Below are 20,197 nucleotides of genomic sequence, written 5' to 3'. Positions count from 1 at the left end.
CAATTACTGGTTGCCATCTTCAAAACACCAGGGCAAGAACATGCATGCAGTTAAGTGTTGTAGGAAATAGACCTCCCTGAAAGGAGAAACGTTGGAAAGAAAAAACAGGAAAACATGACCACAGAAGCAAATCCACTCAGACCTGGTCTCCAAATTCAATTCTGAAGCAAAACTGTATCAGTAGATCCACAAGTCCACCACACTTTTCAGATGTTTTTTTTTTCTAATCCTTAACTTTATAAACCATGTATCCCATATAATTGTCAATCTATTGGGAAAAAAAAGGAATACACTGAAATATGTGGTTATTTACTTTCTTACATTTGTTACGCTCCTGCCCTCTACTTTCTTTTTTCTCTCTAGTTGAATGTCTGAATCTTTTAGCTCTTTGAATTCTCTCGTTACTGAAATCATCAGTACAGACAAAGTTTCAAAAATGAACATTTATCATTTTCATATTGTTTTTTCTTGTAAGCTAACAAGTGAACCATTCTTGATAATAAATCCCTCTAGTCAATATGTCATCACCAACAGTTTACTTCATTAGGATGAAAAAGGTGATTGGGCAGTTTAGCTGAAATGTTAATTTAGTTGATTTCTTTTATTACCTCAGAGGCAGGACTTTGATTAGACCCTAGCCTGCTAATGACCACACAGCAAACTTCTTTCTGCTTCATCAATGTAAGTTTTTGCATCAGTGAAATAAGAACATGTTTAGTTTATGGTCACGGATGTACTTGCAGCCAGACCCGAGCCATACAGGACACAAACTTTCATCTTTGTTACCTTCTCCCTTTTGCAAGTAATAAGTTATTTTTTAAAAAAGTAGTTGACAGTCTTTTTTTTTTTTTTTGCTCGTCAATATGTGATCGCAGTAAAGTCAGAAACAAAAGCATTATGCTAACAAAGTTTTTTTTTTTCTCTCTACTAAAATGTACGATCTTTCAAATTCATCTATGTTGTGAATTCGTACTGTTAAATTCTGTGCTGTGTAATCGAAAAGATGGTGACCAAAAAAAACCCCCTGCAAGACATGTTTTTGACAACCTTGATTTGAGTTTTAACTCTGTCTGCTAGGAAGGGTCCAGTGAATATTTTAGTTTATTTTCAATTGCATCTGTTTGGCTTTCCACAAAGAAAATTTTTGTAGTCCTCAACTTGATGAAGTGTGGAAATAAGTTAAGCATGAAAATCAAGGAATGTTCAAACTGTTTAAATCATGATTTCAGCAAATGGTCTTCACTGCACATCAATATGAAAAAATATATTTTTTTCTTTCAATGTTTGTTGCACAAATTCACATACTATCTGTTCACCAACAGACAGTTCACCTCTTGTAATTGATAAGCTTATAAATGATCAATGTTATCCTTTCAGTTCCCTCCCAGTGAGGCGGTGCTGCACTGGGAAGGAACTGTCCGTCTCAAGCAGAAGATGTTAAATGATTAGCAATGTTTTATAGGTTGACGAAAGCAAAGATTGGTATTTTTTGGTAACATCAAAAGTTCATTTTTGAGGCAAACAGAAAATCCAGCTTATTGTAGTTTACTGTAAACTTGGACTGAAATCCCCTTTGACAAATTTTGAAAAAAAAAAAAAAAAATTCAGCTAAAGTGGGTGGTGCTTTAAGGCACATGTGACTCAGCCAAGTGTTGGGAGTTAAGCAAGGCTGTAGTAAGCGCTGTTACCAACTCGGCACTTTATTGTTATAGTTTTCTCCAAGTAGCTACCGTTTAGAGAAAACCTCAACATGTGCAAAACTGAGAAACTCCATCGATCAACCAGCTGGACATTGAAGTATGTCACTGGAGATTTGTTCTCCTGCCCTCGGGATGAATCCTTGGCCCACTGCATCAGTGAAGACTGTCGCATGGGAGCAGGCATAGCGGTGATGTTCAAGAAGAAGTTTGGCCGAGTCTCAGAGTTAAAGGAGCAGAATGAGTCAGACTAATCTTTAATTATGCATTTATTTCTTATATGGGGTCACGTTTGACTAGAGGCCAAGATATCAAACTTCCACTCAATCCTGTCATTCTTGTGCTCTGTCCTAATCTCTATGAAAAAGTATGTTCTTTAATCGTGTGCTAGTGCTATGGTGTTTTTTCTTTTGGTATCTCTAGATAGGAGAGGAGTTTAAAATGATAAATAGAAAACTACCTGACAGAAGGAAAACAAAAAAAACTAAAGACATGGTAAGCAATTCTAACTTAATTTAAAATGATTAACCTGTGCTAATATTAATAATTTTGTACATGTTTGATGGCTTAGTAAATACTTGTTGAGTTAGGGAACAGTAGAACCAGATTTCCTTGACTTTTTTTTTTTAAATAAGCAACAGCTTAAAGTGACTGTTGGAGACAGGCTGCTGGGTTATCTCATACAAGCCGAGTGCAGCACAGAGAAAGAAACAGCAAACATTTATTCATAGGATTAAGCTATTGTAATAATTGTAACAGTATGCTTGTCTTATCATTATTCTAAAATGTATTGATGGTTGACAGTTTACCGGTCCCACATATCTTTGACTTTTACTATTTCCCATCCCTAGCAGAGGTAAAGTGACCGTTGCTGAGGGGCTGTTGGTTTATCTGATGCAGGCTGAGCTCAGCAGCTGGAGCAGCACAGAGAAAGAAAAGCTCTCAAAGTTAAAAATACACATCATGTCCACAAAATTAATCCATTCTCTTATTTAAATTGCATTTTTTTTACATTTACTGTAAAAAACAAAATATTAGTCAATAAAATACTTGACAATTTAGTAGATAATGACTCGACATTATTTTGGATCTTTATTCACCCTGAACCAAGTCGGTTGGCTGAAGTGACAGAGTGGAGGACGGTTCATCAGATACCAGCTGAGAGCAGCACAGAGAAAGAAACGGTGAGGAAGTTAAACACAGATACATTTTTGTTTATGAAATAAATTATTCTGTTTTTTAATTATGATTTGAAATTAATATAACAACTAACATGATTTATTAAATGCTTAACTATTGAGTAGATAGTGACTATAATTTCCTTGACCTTAATTTCTTCATCAACCTTGACTGGGATGAAGTGACTGAGAGTTGGTTCAGGCTTGGAGGTGGAGATAAAAGTTCTTTATTGGATTAAATTTATATGAATGAAGCAAAAAAATAAAAATAAAAATAAATAAATATATAAAAAATAGAGAGGAAACTTTGTCCAACTGTAATGATTTACTTCTTGGGGTGATGCATGGAGCAGGTGGTGGGATTCCCATCTGATTGTTTTTGGATCTTCAAGCAGTTGAGTTGGATGTTAGCAGACTAGCTTCTCCACCTCACTTCACAACCTGCTGCCTTTTGTCTTCAGGTTTTCTCTTTCACAAAAAAAGGAGGACTTCTGGGAAGCATCCAATTTATGGACTGGAATTGAATAGACCGAGCCTGGAGTCTGACAGAGAAGGGAGGTCCCACTGGACAACACCGGGTGGTGTTGGTTTTTCCCAAGATGGATGAAGGAGCTTCAGCAGAGTGTGATTCATTGGAGTCAGGCGTGACATGCTCAGAGTCCTGGAAGGTGGGAATCTCGTGCTGAATCGAGGATTCGAACGCTGCTGATGAAGGTAAGACCAGATTTGTATCCAGAAGTGTAGAGGGTGGAGCATCAGCCATGGAGCAGGGCCTCGTGATGGTTTGTCCATCTGTAGTCTGTGAGGTTGGAGCAGATGAGCTACATGCTAGTCGATTAGCTTCTTGCTGTCTTCTCTTTTGAGGCTTTTCTTTTTTAATGCGAACCATTTTTTGTTTGTTTGTTTGTTTTCTGTCAGAGCAAAGTGGATCTTCCTCTACCAAATGCAACAAGTAGAATGACAGGGCCTCCGAAAAATGATTTAAAGCAGAAAAACAGAAATCCCACCCCTTTCTCTCTATTGGCTCATTCATAAAAGTGGGCTGGGTAATCTGCCAGGAGCAGGAAGATAAAAGCAGTTGGGGGTGGGGTCTATCTGCGTGAGGAGGAGTTGCATTGGTATAACTGGGTCAAAAGTCACAAAGAGGGCCTGACCCCTTATTAACCATTTGATATAAAAGAGAAGGCAAGGCAATTTTATTTATATAGCACCTTTCAGTCAAAGACAATTCAAAGTGCTTTTACAGAGAAACAATACCAATCAGACAAGAAACACAAAAAAAAAAAAAAAAAAAAAAAAAAAAAAAAGAAGGTTCCAGAATGTTGTCTGTTTTATTTTGATAAGAACTTAATTTAATATGTTGCAAGAGAGAGAGAGAGAGAGAGAGAGAGAATGTTCCAGAACACAGTCTGTATTATTTTGATTTTGATTTGGGCGTGGCACTTTAATCCATCAAACTCGATTAATTAAAATTTGACAGAAGCTTGTACCATTAGTTTTTGACAGGCCTGAGTTAATCAGTTTTCTGTTTCTATTTGTTAATGGTTTTGGTTCAATAGCTGCCATTTTGCAACCATGCCTTAAATCCCATAAGAGCTTGCCTTTTGTATCATGATGCTTGTCTCAATACAATGCTCACTCCAAGTTTCGCTCTGTGTGCTAATGGCTCGTAGCAATCATCTGCTTGTCATCTCTATCACTCTCATTGGAAGTCAACAGTCATCCTCAGGACTCATTTTCTAGCATCATTTTAGGGGCATGTACACTGATGGGATGTGGGGAGACACATATTGTCATTACAAAGAAAAGTCAGCCCGAGTAATGATTTCTTTTTACACAGTCAATTTCCTCTCCCATCAAGGTGCATTATTGTGACAATTCCACAGAGTAAATGGTGAAGCTTTGTTATTCTAGTCCTCCATTTCTGATGTAAGTTTCTGTTTCTTCCTTGACTCAATCTCTAATTCTTTCTAAATGATTTTTATTTCAACAAAGCTTTATGTGTAGGAAAGTGATGGTCACAAAATAACAGTTGAGAGGAAAAGTGGTTGCCGTGGGAGAGATCTTTGAGGGGGAAAAAAAAGATTTTTATAAACTGAAAGAACCATCTGGAGTCTTAGCCTCGGGTAGAGTTGCAAAAATAAACAAGAGCCTGGAGGCAGTCCACCCTGCTCATATCTCACAGTTTGCTCTTATACTTCTGAAAGGTTTTATGTTTGCTTTGCAAGCGTATAGGATGTAGAGGCTTGGGCTTATACTAGCTTTCAAAGTGTCATCTCTGTATTATATTTTGCGTGTAAAGCTCCCATCATGGCTGGGTCCCTTCTTGCAGCTAAATTTAATATGGCCTAGTAGAAACAACAAAACTCATTATAACAGAATACACTTTTCTTATTTGTCCTAGTGTGAAAATCTACATTAGAAGATGTCAAATCTGTTTTTATACTGAGCATATTTGTCCATGCTACAACGCCCATGACTTAGGCATTACAGGCAAATTGTAAGGGATCTAGGGGGCACCATAGAAAGGGGCAAGAAAAACATTCAGGATTTCATTCATGCATTAGAAATACAAACTGCACCAACAGACACTGCTATCTGGCCGTATCCTCTGCGTGTCAGGTCTGAATATATTTTAATATTTTCAGAATTTGCATTTAGGCGAAAAATGTTTTCTAAAAAAAAAAATAGAATGAAAGTGTTGAGTTTATGCATATATAAATGTGTGGAATGATTGGGAAGCTGATGGAGTCGGGGGATGACAGCACAGAAATCTCACCTAGGGCACCAAAGTGGTTGGGCCTGGCACCGCCTTGGTAGATTTGACTTGTATAGTACTAGCAGAGCAGGATTATGGTTCTGTTCCACGTTCAGTATGGGGTTTAAAAAAAACTCTCTTTGCTTGGATATTTTCTTCATTGCCTCTCTCTCAAGCTCTTCTTTTTCTTTCGTTCCTGCGCTCCGCTGTCATCCATTCTGTTGTTCGCCATCACTCCCTGATGCTCTACCTCAGTGCATAAGACACATCAAACTTGGACCAATAATAATCAAGCATTCATGATGGACGTTTACCAGAACAAATCAGATTATTCTATTCAGGTGTGGTGCAGCAGCGCCACATCTAAATGTTGCAGGACAGTGGCCCTCCAGGACTGGAGTTTGACACCTGTGGCATAGATCAAGTCAACGGTCCAGCACAGCCTCTCCCCCATTTTGCAGTCCACAGCCAAAAACTTAAAGAAAACGCCCCCGCAGCTAAATTATGTTAACTCAAATGGCCTCCAGATTTTCCTGATAATTGATGTTTCTGTACCTGCATTTTTAACAAACTCTTCCTTTGCACTCTCAGCCATGCTGCTTCCCGCTTGCTCTGTTTTGATGCCAGCCAATTACATCATCAACAAACATGTGGTTAGCCAGAAGACTACAGATCTCTATTGTAGATCAAAACCCACGTATTCCTAGCAGCTAAAATGACCGTGAACCCATAAAAATAAAAAAGATAAAAAATACATACAATTCTGTGCTCCAACCTCTTTGACATGGCAAACAAGAAGTCCTGCAAGCCTGTAATGTCAATGAGTTAAAAGTTATTTGTAAATCTTAGAATTAAACTAAATTATTTCAACCTGTCAGGAAGAAGCTGCAGCGAGGTCCAGTGGTTAGAGCAGGGCCCCGTAAACAAAGGCTACAGACCTGAATTTGTCGGCCAGCCTCGGTTCCTTTGTCACATGTCGCCTCTCCTTCCTGTTAGATTATTATCAAATAGTGCCAATAACATGCTAAATAAAACAAGATGCTCTAGCTTAGCAGACAGAACAGGCATGATTAACAGTCCAAAGTCATCCTGGCTCTGACTGAGAGGTGGTAGAGGAGCTCCACTTCTTTTCATGGATTATCTGTCTCATGCTTCACTGTTACAACATAGTGAGAGTTTTAACAAATACCTAGAACAAGACAAATAATAATACAGCAAATGTATTTACATTATCATTGGCTAATTTTTAAACTGATATTCTGAAACAAAGTGTGAAAAAAAGAAATAAAACAGAAGGAATCTGTAAAGTGACAATGTATTGATTTTGTTTTCTTTACAAAAAATCCCCCAAACAATTATTATACAGATTTAATGGGATATTAATTTATGTATAACAACCAACCTACTCTCTTCCAGTTTTGATGCAATTATTCAAACAATTTGGTAAATTATCAGGGTACAAAATTAATATTAACCAAACTCAGTTGCCGTCTTATAATTATGCTCCACTGCAGGAAATCCAAAACAGCTTAGCTTGGCACACTGACCATTTTAAATATCTCAGAATAACTATATCAAAGGACCTCGAAAAACTATTTGAATATAATTATGTTCCCATGCTAAAAAGAATTAAAGAGGATATCACAAGATGGAATCTCACTCCTTTTCTAAGTTTTAGAAATTGACTCGATTAAGATGAACATACTGCTCAGACTGCTATATTTATTACAAACTTCACCAATTGAAATAGATCAAAAAGTTTTTAATGAATGGGACAAACTATTATCAAAATATATTTGGCAGGGTAAAAGACCTAGAATTGGATATAAGATGTTACAGCTGGAAAAGAAAATGGGAGGTTGGGAGTTGCCTTCCCTTAGAGATCATTATTTAGCAGCACAAGCAAGAACACTGATATACTGATGTGACCCAAAATATAATGTTCAATGGAAAACTATTGAAACAAAGGCGACACCCATTCCTGTACAGGCAACTCTGATGCAAATCTACAAAGTTTCATAAATAATAATGAAAAGAACCCTTAGAGTGTGGAAAGCCATCGTAAAAAAAAAATGCACTAGAGAACGACTTGGCAGTCATAAAATAGATTGCATATGACTCAGACTTCACACCAAACAAACTGGACGCCAGGTTTAAGGACTGGACATCCAAAGGAATCAATGCTCTGTGCACAATAATGAACAACAGTATCTTCGGTGATTTCGAAACACTCAAGAGAAAATATTCTCTGGACAAACAGGACTTTTATCAACATTTACAAATAAGAAATTGTGTTAACTTAAAAATTAAGTCAATTACTGACAAGAATATAAACCTATTGGAAATTTTTATTAATCCCTATAAATCAAAAATTAGAGGGAAAATTATTTCACTTATCTATAAAAACTTAGTAGATCTCAAAAACAATTCGACCCTACATATCAAAGCAAGATGGGAAAGAGAGGGCAAATTTAACAATTACAGAAGAGGAATGGGCAATAAAGTGGAGATACCAGTGGACATATAATAAATCTTTACAATGAAAAGAATTTGGATGGAAAAATCTGGTAAGATTCTTTATCACACCTTCTCAGAAATGATGGAAATCCTCCTGCATGTTGGAGGAAATGTAAAAATCAAAACGCAAACCATTATCATGTCTTCTGGGACTGCCCAATTATAAAAGATTACTGGAAAGAGATTAATAGTGCCTTACAAGATATTTTCAAGCAGAAAATTCCTTTGGAGATCAGTCTTATGTATTTTGGCAGAATTCCTCAAGAAGCTTCCAAATCAAACAAATATTTGATGACTATTTTATTAACAGCAAGTAAAAAAAACATCACAAGAAAATGGTTTTCACAAGACAAACCAACTGTAGACGACTGGATCAACATAACATTTAACATGTATAAAATGGAAAAAATAACAGCCTCCATCAATCACAGGACTGAACAATTCTGTCAGTGGTGGCAGATTTGGGTAGACTATGTAAAACTTAAAAGATCTGATTTCATTTTTAGAGATCAAACTTGATGAAATCTCCTCGACAATCCACTGTCCAATGATAGCCATACTTCATAAGTATTTTATACTATGTTTTTCATTGGTGTATTCTTTTTTGTGACTTATTTTTTTCTTTTCTTTATTTCTTCTTTCACACTCTCTTTTACTCCTTGCTTTATAATCTTTCTCAGGGAACTGAAGTTACTTTTTTGTTTTGACTGTTAGAATACAATGGTCCACTTGTCCAAATTATTTCAAATGTTGAAGTTAGTTTTGTGATGTAGAGGCCTAAAGTCATGTAAATGATACTTCCTTGAGAATCAATAAAGATAAAATAAAATAAAGATTTAATGGGTAAGAAGAAGAAAGATACCGTTTGGTATTTTTGTGTTACATCCGGCAGAAGTTTCCTACTCATGTACTGACTGGATTAAAGCAAGCACATATCAACGTTTGGTAAATAAAAACACCAGTTGCAGATAGGATCAGTAGAGGAGTGTCATTGCTTTCACAAGTTAAACATCAGCTATTTAATATTGGTACACAGAGTTGTCAGTTCTAAATGCGAGTCTATTTTCACTCAACTTTTCAAACAGCTTTTATTTCTAACGCCTGATAGTGTGCAGGTGTAGTCATGCAAAGTGTCTGGCCTGAATTTGTCAGTGAAACTCTGAGGCAGTGTGCTGACATCATGTGGGATGAGAAGTGAAAACTGGATGGAAATGAGAGGAGCGTGAGGGCATCCAGACTGAGGCTGGCTGGTGAGAGCAGATTTTAATCAGAGAGGCTGGTAGCAACAGCATTGCGGCCCCTGAGGGCCCAGGCTTCACATCACATTATAAAGCTAGCCCAAAGAGAGGCACCAGAATGGCCGCGCCTGAAATAACAGATAACCCTGCCAAATCGCATCATCATCCAATCCGCTGCAGTCTTAATCTGCCTCATCCTCCTGCACTAATGAATCTAATGGAGGGAATAAGCGACATGCTCTTTCTTCTCTCCCTTTCTTTCAGTCACTGTCATGTCTTTAATGATGTTCCTGTTGATGCTAGAAGAAAGGTCCTAATGCTTTATTCATTGCTTTGTTTCATGATATAGCATCGCCATGAAGAAAAACAAAAAAGATAGAAAACGAGTGAACTAAATATTCTGACATTGAGGACACTGATGGTTAAAGAAAATTGATTTCAATGAGCTGTAGGTTTTTAAATGTAAAGCTTTGAATAACTACTTCATATTTAAAATTATTGGGTAACACTTTATTTGAAGGAGTGTGCATAAGACTGACATGACACTGTCATAAACATGACATAACACCTGTCATGAACATGAATAAGTCTTTATGAATGTTTATGACAGTTGTCATTGCAAGTCCATTAAAAATGCCAACTTTGCATTAAATTATCATTCTCTCTTTTTTAAGGAGTTGGTTTCAATGTTGCTGAAACCCATCATACAATTAAAGCTGGTGTCACACTGTTGCAATATGCTTTGGTGTAATTAAAAAGAAATGTTTTATACACCAAGAATGTTAAAACATTTAAAAGACAAATTTAAAAATGAAAATTTTTAAAAATTGTCAAAACTTACAAGATTATAATCATTACATATTTCACAACGGTGCCACTTCATTAGTTTTTGTTCTAAACCTTCTTAGTGCTTGTTTGTACAGCAGCAGTTTTAATGCTGTGTTAAAGCGACTGAACTGCCTCACTCCAAATAGGAACACAGTAGAGCTGAGACAGAATCATGGTATGCAAGTACAACAGGGCAGATTTTCCACATAAACCTAGTCTTAAAATGAAAACAGATTGGGTTGGTTCTAATGATTTTAGAAAAAATTTTTACTGACCAGGTTTTTCACAAATCAGTAAAAAAAAGTTTTAATTAAAAAAAATAACAAGAGGGTTATTGCTAGAGGTTAGTTATTGCTTGATTGCCTTGATCAATTTTAACATGTAAGCGTACTGCATAATTCAGTGTGTTTTGGTTCAGTTATTGCTAAAATAAGGCTACCTAAGCAGGTGTTAAAATTAGCTTGTCAACCACCACTCGTGTTCACCTGAGAAGTTCAATATGCACAAAATATATATCAAGCTTGGTTACATAAAACTAACCAAATGAATGTCCTATGTGTGGGAAATATCTGCATATTTTTGGTGTTGATGTTCTGGTTATTTGCCACAGCAACAAATGGTGACCCCGCCCCTCACCCAATGACATATGGAGCTTTAGCAGAAGTTCAAGCTGGAAGACTCCGCCCCCTCCGTTCACCCATCGACGTCATGCTCATCCCCATCCTCAGCCTGGACCTCACCCTGCACGTTCAATCAGCAATCAGGTTCTGCATAAAAGGATCCACACCCAAACCGTCAGACGCTTCCCAGCTGCGTTCAACCCACCACCTCCCCATCTCCACCCTCATCCTTGGGTTCTCCAGGATGGAACCCTTCCTGACCACCACCACCAGTGTCGGGCCCCGGGGGAGAGCATCCCTAATCAGTTATCGGGATGTTCATCGAGTTCACATCAAATCTCAGCTCAACTCAGCTGCCGGGGCCCGAGCGCCAAAGAACTGTTATTCATTGCTGTCATTAAATCTTTTAATTGTTCCTTGTTCTCCGTCTGAGTCTTTCCAGATTGAAATGGAGATAGGCATCAGCACCCCTTGTGACGTAATGATTGATGTGTAAGATTTGGACTTTTATTCAAAAACATTTGACTGTGATTAAGTCTTTAGACATCATGGCTGTAAATTAAAATATCATACATAGCCCATATAACCTGCAAAAGGTATTCAAATTACAGAAATCATCATATGAAAAGGCATTGGTGAAAAGAACAAAACTAAAGCACAGTTTCTTGAAAACCATTGGTCCACATGGAATATGTTGAGAACTTTGCATCAATTGCAGGATGGAGAAAAACAGTTACAGTCTGTAAAGCAGATGATGCTCACAGCTTCTTTCTGATGAAGTCATTTACCAGAGCTGATGGAACAGCTTTTTTCTGTCACCACAAACGAAGCAGAAGGCAGAAGGAGGAAGGGGAAGGCACAGAGAGAAACAATTAGCCCAGGGTTCCCATGGATCATATAATAATTCCAGTTCAATTAAGTGGCAGGTTTAACAAGCAGGATAATTTCAGTTTTCTGGTCTTCCTGAGGGGAATATGGCCTTTAATTGCTTTAATACTTTTAATGTTAGGAAAACATTTGTAAATCAAACCACAACAGCTACTATGTCACATTAGTATGACCAGTGTTGGTCAAGTTAGTTGGAAATAGTAATTAGTTACCCATTACTTCCCCCAAAATAGTAATTCAGTTACTTTATTGTTTTCTAAAGTAATTGTTGATTAATTACTTAGTTACTTTTCAAAAAAACAATGCACATGAATACACTGTTAATGCATTTTTAAGCCTAATTCTATTTTTTCTGCATTTTCCATGATATAAAAATTTATCAAATGAAACCATCTTACACTTGATATTTCACCCTATTAGCTTTAGCACATCACCAAAAATGCAACTCTTTCGAAGAAGTTTGTTAAATATTTAAACATATTCTCTGAATAATCCACTACATTTTAAGAAAAGCAGGTCTTTTTTTCTGTCAAACCATCTTTTTGACTAATTCAACCATACAAAATTGTTACATTTGATATTGTACATCTACAGTTGAATAGATGTAAAATACAACAACATACAATATTTAAAAAGAAATACATTCTCCTGCAGTTTGCGTTTGCAAAGTAACAGTAATCTGATTGCTTTTTTGCCATTGTAATTGGATTACATCACCTACCATCACCAATAATTGGTGTCAGAGGAAACTCTCTACCAGGTATTGGTCTGAGCTCGGGTTCCACTTTACAATAAGGGTCCACCTAAACACTGCAAAATTGTTTATCAATATGTTATTAAATAAACTGTAAATACTTTACACTTTTTCGAGTTTTCAAGAAATTATTTGATTTATTTGGGAAAAAGCTATTTCCCCCCCCTTAAATTTTAAACTGGTTGCTTTAAGCCTGACTTATAGAATCAATGACATAAATAAAACCAGTATAACTATAGAATAAGTTAAAAAAAAGCAACATAACATGCTCTGATCAAAATAAATATAAGAACAGAAAAAAAGAAATGTTAATAATATCTATCAATCTGGAAAGGGTTACAACGGTATTTCTTTGGCTTTTGAAATCCAACAAACCAAGGTGACAACCATTGTCCACAAGTTGGAATGAAATTAAAACTTCCAGGGAATGGAACTCCAAAAACATATAGACAACTCAACCAAAGGGTCATAAAGAACCCTCAGTTAATGGCTGTGGTGTTCCAAATAACACCACAGTCCACGTGACTTTTCCCAAGAACATCTTAAGATCACTGAGACCTTTGGTGAAATACTCTGAGGATTAAAGAGACAAGGTGTCCATTCAATTACACATCGAATTAATACTTAAAGTTTTTCAGAAAAAAACACTACATTACAACTGCAATCAAACATGGGGATTATAGTGTGATGGGATCTGGATGATTTGTCGTCATTGACAGAACCATGAATTTTGCTCTGTACCAGAACATCCTGAGAACAATGTCAGTTTGTGTCTTAACTATCAGTATCACTTCATCATTGTCCACAAAAGAACATTCTTTTTTCTGCTAGGTGAAAAAGAAAAGAACTTGAGTTATGTAGCAGTTGGGCATTATCGAAAGCACACATTTACATTCTCTACAGAAGAGAAGGCCAATATTCATCCACAGTAATATATAAGACTAACTGCCAGGTACCCATTTGGGCAGTAATTGGTTAACTTTTTCCCTAAATATGGTATAATGTTAGTACAGTAAGGTAATCTTAATTTGTATTTACTCAACTTTTCTATTAGAAAAGCTAATGAAAATTACCCTGATTATCTGAAACATGTAAGGTGATATTTTTAAGGTGGAAAACCTATTTTTAAATGACACTTGCAGGAAAGAAAAGAATAGAAAATACTTCATTGATCCCCAAGGGGAAATTGCTTATTTGTTGAAAGCTACTCCATCTTAGATAATACAAAGTTTGAAGTTTGTAATATATATATATATATATATATATATATATATATATATATATATATATATATATATATATATATATATATATATATATATATATATTTCCTTCTCACCCTCCGCGGGTGGACTCTCTTTCATCCTCTGAGCTCGGGTCCTCTGCCAGAGGCCTGGGAGCTTGAGGGTTCTCCTCCAGTATCTTGGCTGTGCCTAGAACTGCACATTTCTGGACTGAGATGTCTGATGTTGTTCCTGGGATCTGTTTTAGCCACTGCTCCAGTTTGGGAGTGACTGCCCGAGGGCCCCGATGACCACAGGCACCACTGTGGTCTTCACCTTCCAGGCCTTCTCCAGTTCCTCTCTGAGGCCCTGGTGTTTCTCCAGTTTCTCGTGCTCCTTTTTCCTGATGTTGTAGTCACTTGGTATTGCTACATCCACCACAACGGCTTTCCTCTGTTCTTTATCCACCACCACAATGTCCGGTTGGGACATTGTGATGTATGTGTATATATATATATATATATATATATATATATATATATATATATATATATATATATATATATATATATATATATATATATATATATATGTGTGTGTGTGTGTGTGTATATATATAAACGATTCCTCGAATGATTCGAGTACCTCGATTACTAAAATTCCTCGAGGAAAATTTACCTGCCTTGAAGCTTTGTTAATTTATGTTTTATTTAGTGCGGCCGGAACATTATTTGCGTTGCACGTAGCTCCGACTTCCACCTCTGAGTTGTTGACGAAAGCTAAGTGTTAGCAGCATAAAGTCCAATCTTCAAGTTTGGCCCGTGGGGATTTTACTGAGTGGTGATAATGCCCAGGTTTTCATTGTTTTTGGGGGACCAATAAACATCCTTAAAATGATTGGAGCGATGTCTTGAGTCCGGCAGCCTTTCTCCTCCGGGTGCTGCTGGTTCAGAGCAAACAGCGGGAAGAAGCTAAGGAAGATTTATACAGGTGAGCGGATGGACTGAACACGGTGGGCGGCTGAGTAGTTGATGGTTACAGTGTAAGTGCAGCTTTACGGATGAACCGCACAATAAATTTCATATCACCTCAGTCTCAACAAACGAGTCGCGGAAATCATCGTTGCTGGTCGATGAGTTTCTGAGTGTGATGAACGAAGGTGCCATAAATATCCGTATTGCTCCTAACCCCTGTTCTTACTTTTGTCCCCTGGTCTACTGGTTCCTGGACTTGCGTTCGGTTGTCCCCTGGTCTATTTCCTCCCCTCCATCCCCATCTCATGTACGTTTGCTCGCCTGCCCCCAAGCCAACTCCAGGCGACATTTCCCATATTCTCAAACTCAAAGCTTGACAGGTGTGGGGCAAGGTGAGAGTTCATCCATTAAACTCACTGAAGGTGAATACATAAACTAAAAGCTGGAGTATAGCTTTTATAAGCATATTTGTAAACCTGGCTCTTTACTATTAAATTGAATATAATATCAGATTTTTGTATAACTTTTCTTCAGGTTAACTTAGAAAGTGAGCTGTTATTGTTAGAGGTTAGTTTTCTAAACTACAGAAAAGTAACTGTTAGGGAAGCACAAAAATGAAAAATTGGACTGATATTGATATCTGATGGTAACAGTGGTGTTATGGAAGATTTACCAATATTTTATTTTATAATTTTTTTTATCCGATTAATCGTAAGAAATCGATAGATTACTCGATTACTAAAATATTCGTTTACAACAGCCCTAATATATATACAATACTATAAATAAGCGCAGACAAAATTTGAGTCAATTAGCAAAGACTTGGGCGTTGTAAAGCCTGATGGCAACAGGCAGAAATGACTTTCTGTGTCACTCTGTGGTGCACACTTTGGCAAAATGAGTCTCTGGTTGAAGGTGCTCCTGTATCTGGCCAGCACGTCATGGAGTGGATGACACTCGTTGTCCAAGATGGCCTGCATCTTGGACAGGATCCTTCCTTCTGACGCCACTGTCGGAGAGTCCAGCTCCACTCCAACAATGTCACTGGCCTTCCGGATCATTTTGTTCAATCTGTTGGTGTCCGCCGCCTTCAGCCTGCTGCCCCCCCAGCCGCCTCAGAAAGTAGAGGCGACTTTGGCCCTTCCTGTAGACAGCATCAGTGTTCTTGACCCAGTCCAGTTTTTTATCAATGTGGAGTCCCAGATATTTATAGTTCTCCACAATGTCCACACTGACCCCCTGGATGGTAACAGGGGTCACCAATGGACAGCAGCAGTGGGAGTGTGAGCAGGAGGTGCAGGGGACGCAGTGTCAAATGTGTTGAAAAACAGGTCGAGTTCATTGGCTCCATCAACGTTGCCCTCAACTGCTCCACAGCTTGCTGATCTGAACCCGGTGATAGTCCTCATCCCTCTCCAGACCTCTCTTGTGTTTTTCTGCTGGAGTTTCCTCTCCAGCTTCCTCTTATAATCTTCCTTAGCTCTTCTGATCTTCACCTTCAAGCACCTCTGAATTATTCTCACATAATCCCTGTTGCCATTTCTGAAAGCCCTCTTATTATTCAGGATGGTCTTGATCTCATTTGTTATCCAGGGCTTATTTGGGTAACAGTAAACTGTCTCAGTCGGGATGATGGAGTCAAGACAGAAGTGTCCCTGTAGTGTCTCAGTGGCCTCCTTTGACCACCTCCTCACTGTCCTCATGGTTGCAGGTTGTCTCTTCACCAGAGGTACAGTATATAACATGGGCTGAGATGCACCATGTTATGATCGAACCGCCCGAGTGTAGGGAGGGGAGAGGAACTGTATGCATCCTTTGCGTTAGCATACAGCAAGTCCAGAGTTCTCTCCTCTCTGGTGGGACAGCTCACATACTGGGTTTAGTTGGGCAGGCTTTTGTCCATGGTGACATCATTAAAATCACCTGAGACAACCATGAATGTAGTTGGATGTTCAGTCTGCAAGCGAGCTACAGTGGAGTGGATGACGTCACAGGCCACCATGGGGTTAGCAGAGGAAGAATGTAAACAGTCACCACAACAACATGAGAATATTCACGGGGCAGGTAAAACGGACTAAGACCAACCGCCAACAGTTCAACGTCCGGCCAGCAGATTCTCCCCTTCACCATTATATGAGAAGGATTGCACCAACGGTTGTTTACTAGAATGGCAAGCCCGCCTCCTTTCCGCTTACTGCTCTCGGTGCAATCCCTACCAGCACGAACAGTCCAGTATCCCTCGATGGTAACATTGGCATCAGGAATGTCCAGGTGCAGCTACGTCTCCGTAAAACACATTAAACTACATTCCCAGTATTCCTTCTGGCTCCTGGACAGCGATGTTAATTCATCAGTCTTGTTCTTCCTTTTTACTCTCCTCCGCTGTTTGTTTCCTCCTCTGTAACCCCGATGTGTCCTTCTCCAGATCTCCTCTGGGATTTCAGTGGATCTGGACTCCATGTCAGCCGGTTTCAGTGCAGTCAGCTGATCCCTGGTGTAAGCAATGTAATGCGGCCAAGTTGTTGCGCTAGGCAGAGTATAAAAAGTATCTCAACAATGAAGAAAAAGAATGACTTTCTTAGTCATCATTGTTGAAGATAATTTTTTGGTACAGTAAAATAATTAAAGTGGTAAAATTAAATAATCAAAAAAATATTTAAAATATTTAAAAAGTAAAACGATGAGAGGAAATAACGCAACAGGCTGTATGCCTTCAGCTGTGTGCAATAATATTCTTTATTTAACCAGGTGTTGTCCTATTGAGATCAAAAGATCTTTTACAAGAGACTTGGCCGAGAATGGTAGCATGCAGTTGAAAAAAAAAACAAAAAACATTTGATTGCAACACATAATTACATGTAACAGAGACATACAACAAAATGTATACAAAGACACTCGAATAACAATTGTACTTTTGCAACTGGAATATGTTGGGATCTATCATGGTCTTAAATTCATCCAGAGAGCCCAGTGTTTTAAGCTCAACCTGTGATTTAAACTGTTCCAAGAGGTTGGAGCCGAAAATCTAAACACTTTCTTCTCCTTTTCTGTTCTGATCCAACGAATACTATAATTTAATGTCTTGAGTGTGAAAGCTGTAGAATCTACTGTTTAAAGTTAAAAACATGATAGTTAAGGTGCTGTCAACTGCACAATAGCCTTATAAATCAAGACACCAAAAGAAAATTGGTTACTATAAATCCATGACTTTTTGCCCAACATTTTATTGCATTATATTTCCACATTGTTTGAATCAAACAAAAAAAAGGTAAGTGGTAAATTCTGAGCAGATCACCAAAGGTAAAGTAACAAACATGTGTGGAAGAGAATGTTATATATGCACTTCTGTGCAACCCAGCAGAAGAATATCAGCAGGGTATTTGTGAAACACATTTCTTTTTATTTTCTGTGTCCCTATGGTCCTGTTTGTGTGTAATTCTGTCAACAGAAGTGAGAGCATCCTCACCACTTTGCTGCTTGATCATTTCCCCTTCTAAAAACATTTGTTGACAATGCTTCCCATAGAGCTCATTGTGGTCCATTACTCTACCTGCAGAGAGAGGTGTGGGAGATAGATTGTTGTTATTTGGACACTATCCACTCCCACTCCAAAACCCCAATTCCACCCTCCCAAACAGCATCCTGCAGGCTTTCTAAAATGGTCCTGGAAGCCTCTGCGGTGGGTATATTGAACAGTACAGAGGGTGAACAATGGGAGGGATGTGTAGAGGAAGGTGTGTGAATGTGTTGTTGTTTATGGAGGCTGGGTGGTTTGAGGGTATGTTATTGTGAAACAGAAGGAAAGCTGTGGCGCAGTCACAGTCCCAGGCAGGACCCAGGATAACAGCGAATGCAATGGAGTGTTAAATGGGAAATCATCTGTTTTCAGCCACAGATTTATTGTCATTGCTTTTTTTCCACTCTGCTATGCTCTGTTATTCCATTCAAGGCTTTTTCCCTCTCCTGAGTGTTTTTCATTCCTGTATTTTGTGCTTGTCCAAATTTCCTCTTTACCCCTGCCCACCTAAAGTCCAACACCTTGCTGGTTTTGTGATTTAAAGAAATCAGCATATTTCTTTACTTAGACAAACCATTATGCAGTTTTGTCTTCTACCTGATCATCACTATGTGCAGGGCTTGGACTCATCGTCTTTGTGTTGTATAAGCCAGTTTCATCTGGGCTTGCAATGATGGTACATTTGCAATGACTATCTCTTTCTGTGAAATGCTCAAAGCATCTCACAGCAGGATATTTCCATTAGCACCTTAATAAGATGACCCAGAGTGCATACAAAATTAAAAAACACCTAACCATCACTTTCAGAATATCCACTTCCACCACCATGCAGTGCCTTCATCTCCCAGTCCAGATTAGTTTATCCATTTAAACCCTCAGTTAATGGCTTAACTCATGAAGAAAGTCATCAAGCATTATGGCTTTAAAGGGAGGAAAGTTGATTGAAGAAAACATTACAATTTGTGATTGTTTTGTTGTTTTTTAACACAGCACTGAATTAGTGAGATGGTCATTAAGTCGGACTTGTCCTCCTACACAAAGGGCTTGAATGAGTTTGTATTCAGCACAATTTGGCAGAGCCATTTATCCTCTGTGATAAGCCTAACATGTCCATACCCATAAACCACCTCATTTGGTTTATAGGAAATGGAGAACTAATTTATCGTCATTGTATACCAAGGACAGGCTGATATAAGATTCTTATAGTGGCTCTGAGTTACTATAAATGGATTTAAGTTTGAGGGAAAAAAAATATCATACACAATTTGCAACATGAATCAACAAAATTAAGTAAAAACAAAAGATTTCTCTCAGATCCCTAAATCTACTTCCTAGTATGTGAGGAACTAGCAGCAGCTAGCTGCTCACATTGGTGTGAGCAGCTAGCTGCTGCTAAAAATGTAGTCTCCAAACATTTTTTATTTTATGAGCTAGTGCACAGTTTGAGCTGTTATCCGTTTTCTCAGCCTACCTTGAATGCACCATTTACCCTCTCCCTGATTTCTTTAATTGCATGTGCCTGTTCTGGTAACTATGAAACTTTCATGTTTCGCATTAGTGTTTCCCAGATTGTCTGCAGCTCTGACTTGGTTTCTAGCCAACCTGTCTCTTAGTGAGTTGTGTTATGACAAACTTGTTTTATTTCAATCAATCAAGCAATCAATCAATTTTATCCATAGCGCACCCTCCATGTTGGAGGCAGCTCACTGGAAACTCATAATAAAGGGTATTTCTGAACTGGGTTTGAACCATCCAGAGTCACAGTCTGCAGTCCAAGGTTGTGAAGTAAATTGAAACTAGTGGGATACTCCCTTTTTTAATAATATATTAACTCATGATGTGCCAGTTCACCCATAAAAAGATCTAGTCATATTCATTAAAGTAGACTGTATTCCGATGAGGTTAATTTGTCAGAAAAAAGTACTTTATCAAGTTTTAAACATACTTTTCATTAAATTCTACTCCAGGATCAACAAAGTTAGGACATACTGTATTTCAGATGTGA

At 38.0% G+C, this 20,197-nt stretch overlaps 1 protein-coding gene and 1 pseudogene across 1 annotated transcript in view; both read right to left on the bottom strand.

Annotated features, from left to right (window-relative positions):
* LOC106906001 (glutamate receptor ionotropic, kainate 2-like) overlaps positions 1-20,197 on the bottom strand; it is a 184,934-nt gene that overhangs the window by 76,791 nt on the left and 87,946 nt on the right. The window lies entirely within an intron of this gene.
* On the bottom strand, positions 15,932-16,677 carry LOC148155166 (uncharacterized; annotated as a pseudogene).

Source organism: Poecilia mexicana, unplaced genomic scaffold, assembly GCF_051168715.1.
Source record: "Poecilia mexicana isolate PSO_F unplaced genomic scaffold, ASM5116871v1 scaffold_16, whole genome shotgun sequence".
Taxonomy (NCBI): Eukaryota; Metazoa; Chordata; class Actinopteri; order Cyprinodontiformes; family Poeciliidae; genus Poecilia; species Poecilia mexicana.
This window is presented reverse-complemented; position numbering and strand designations above follow the sequence as displayed.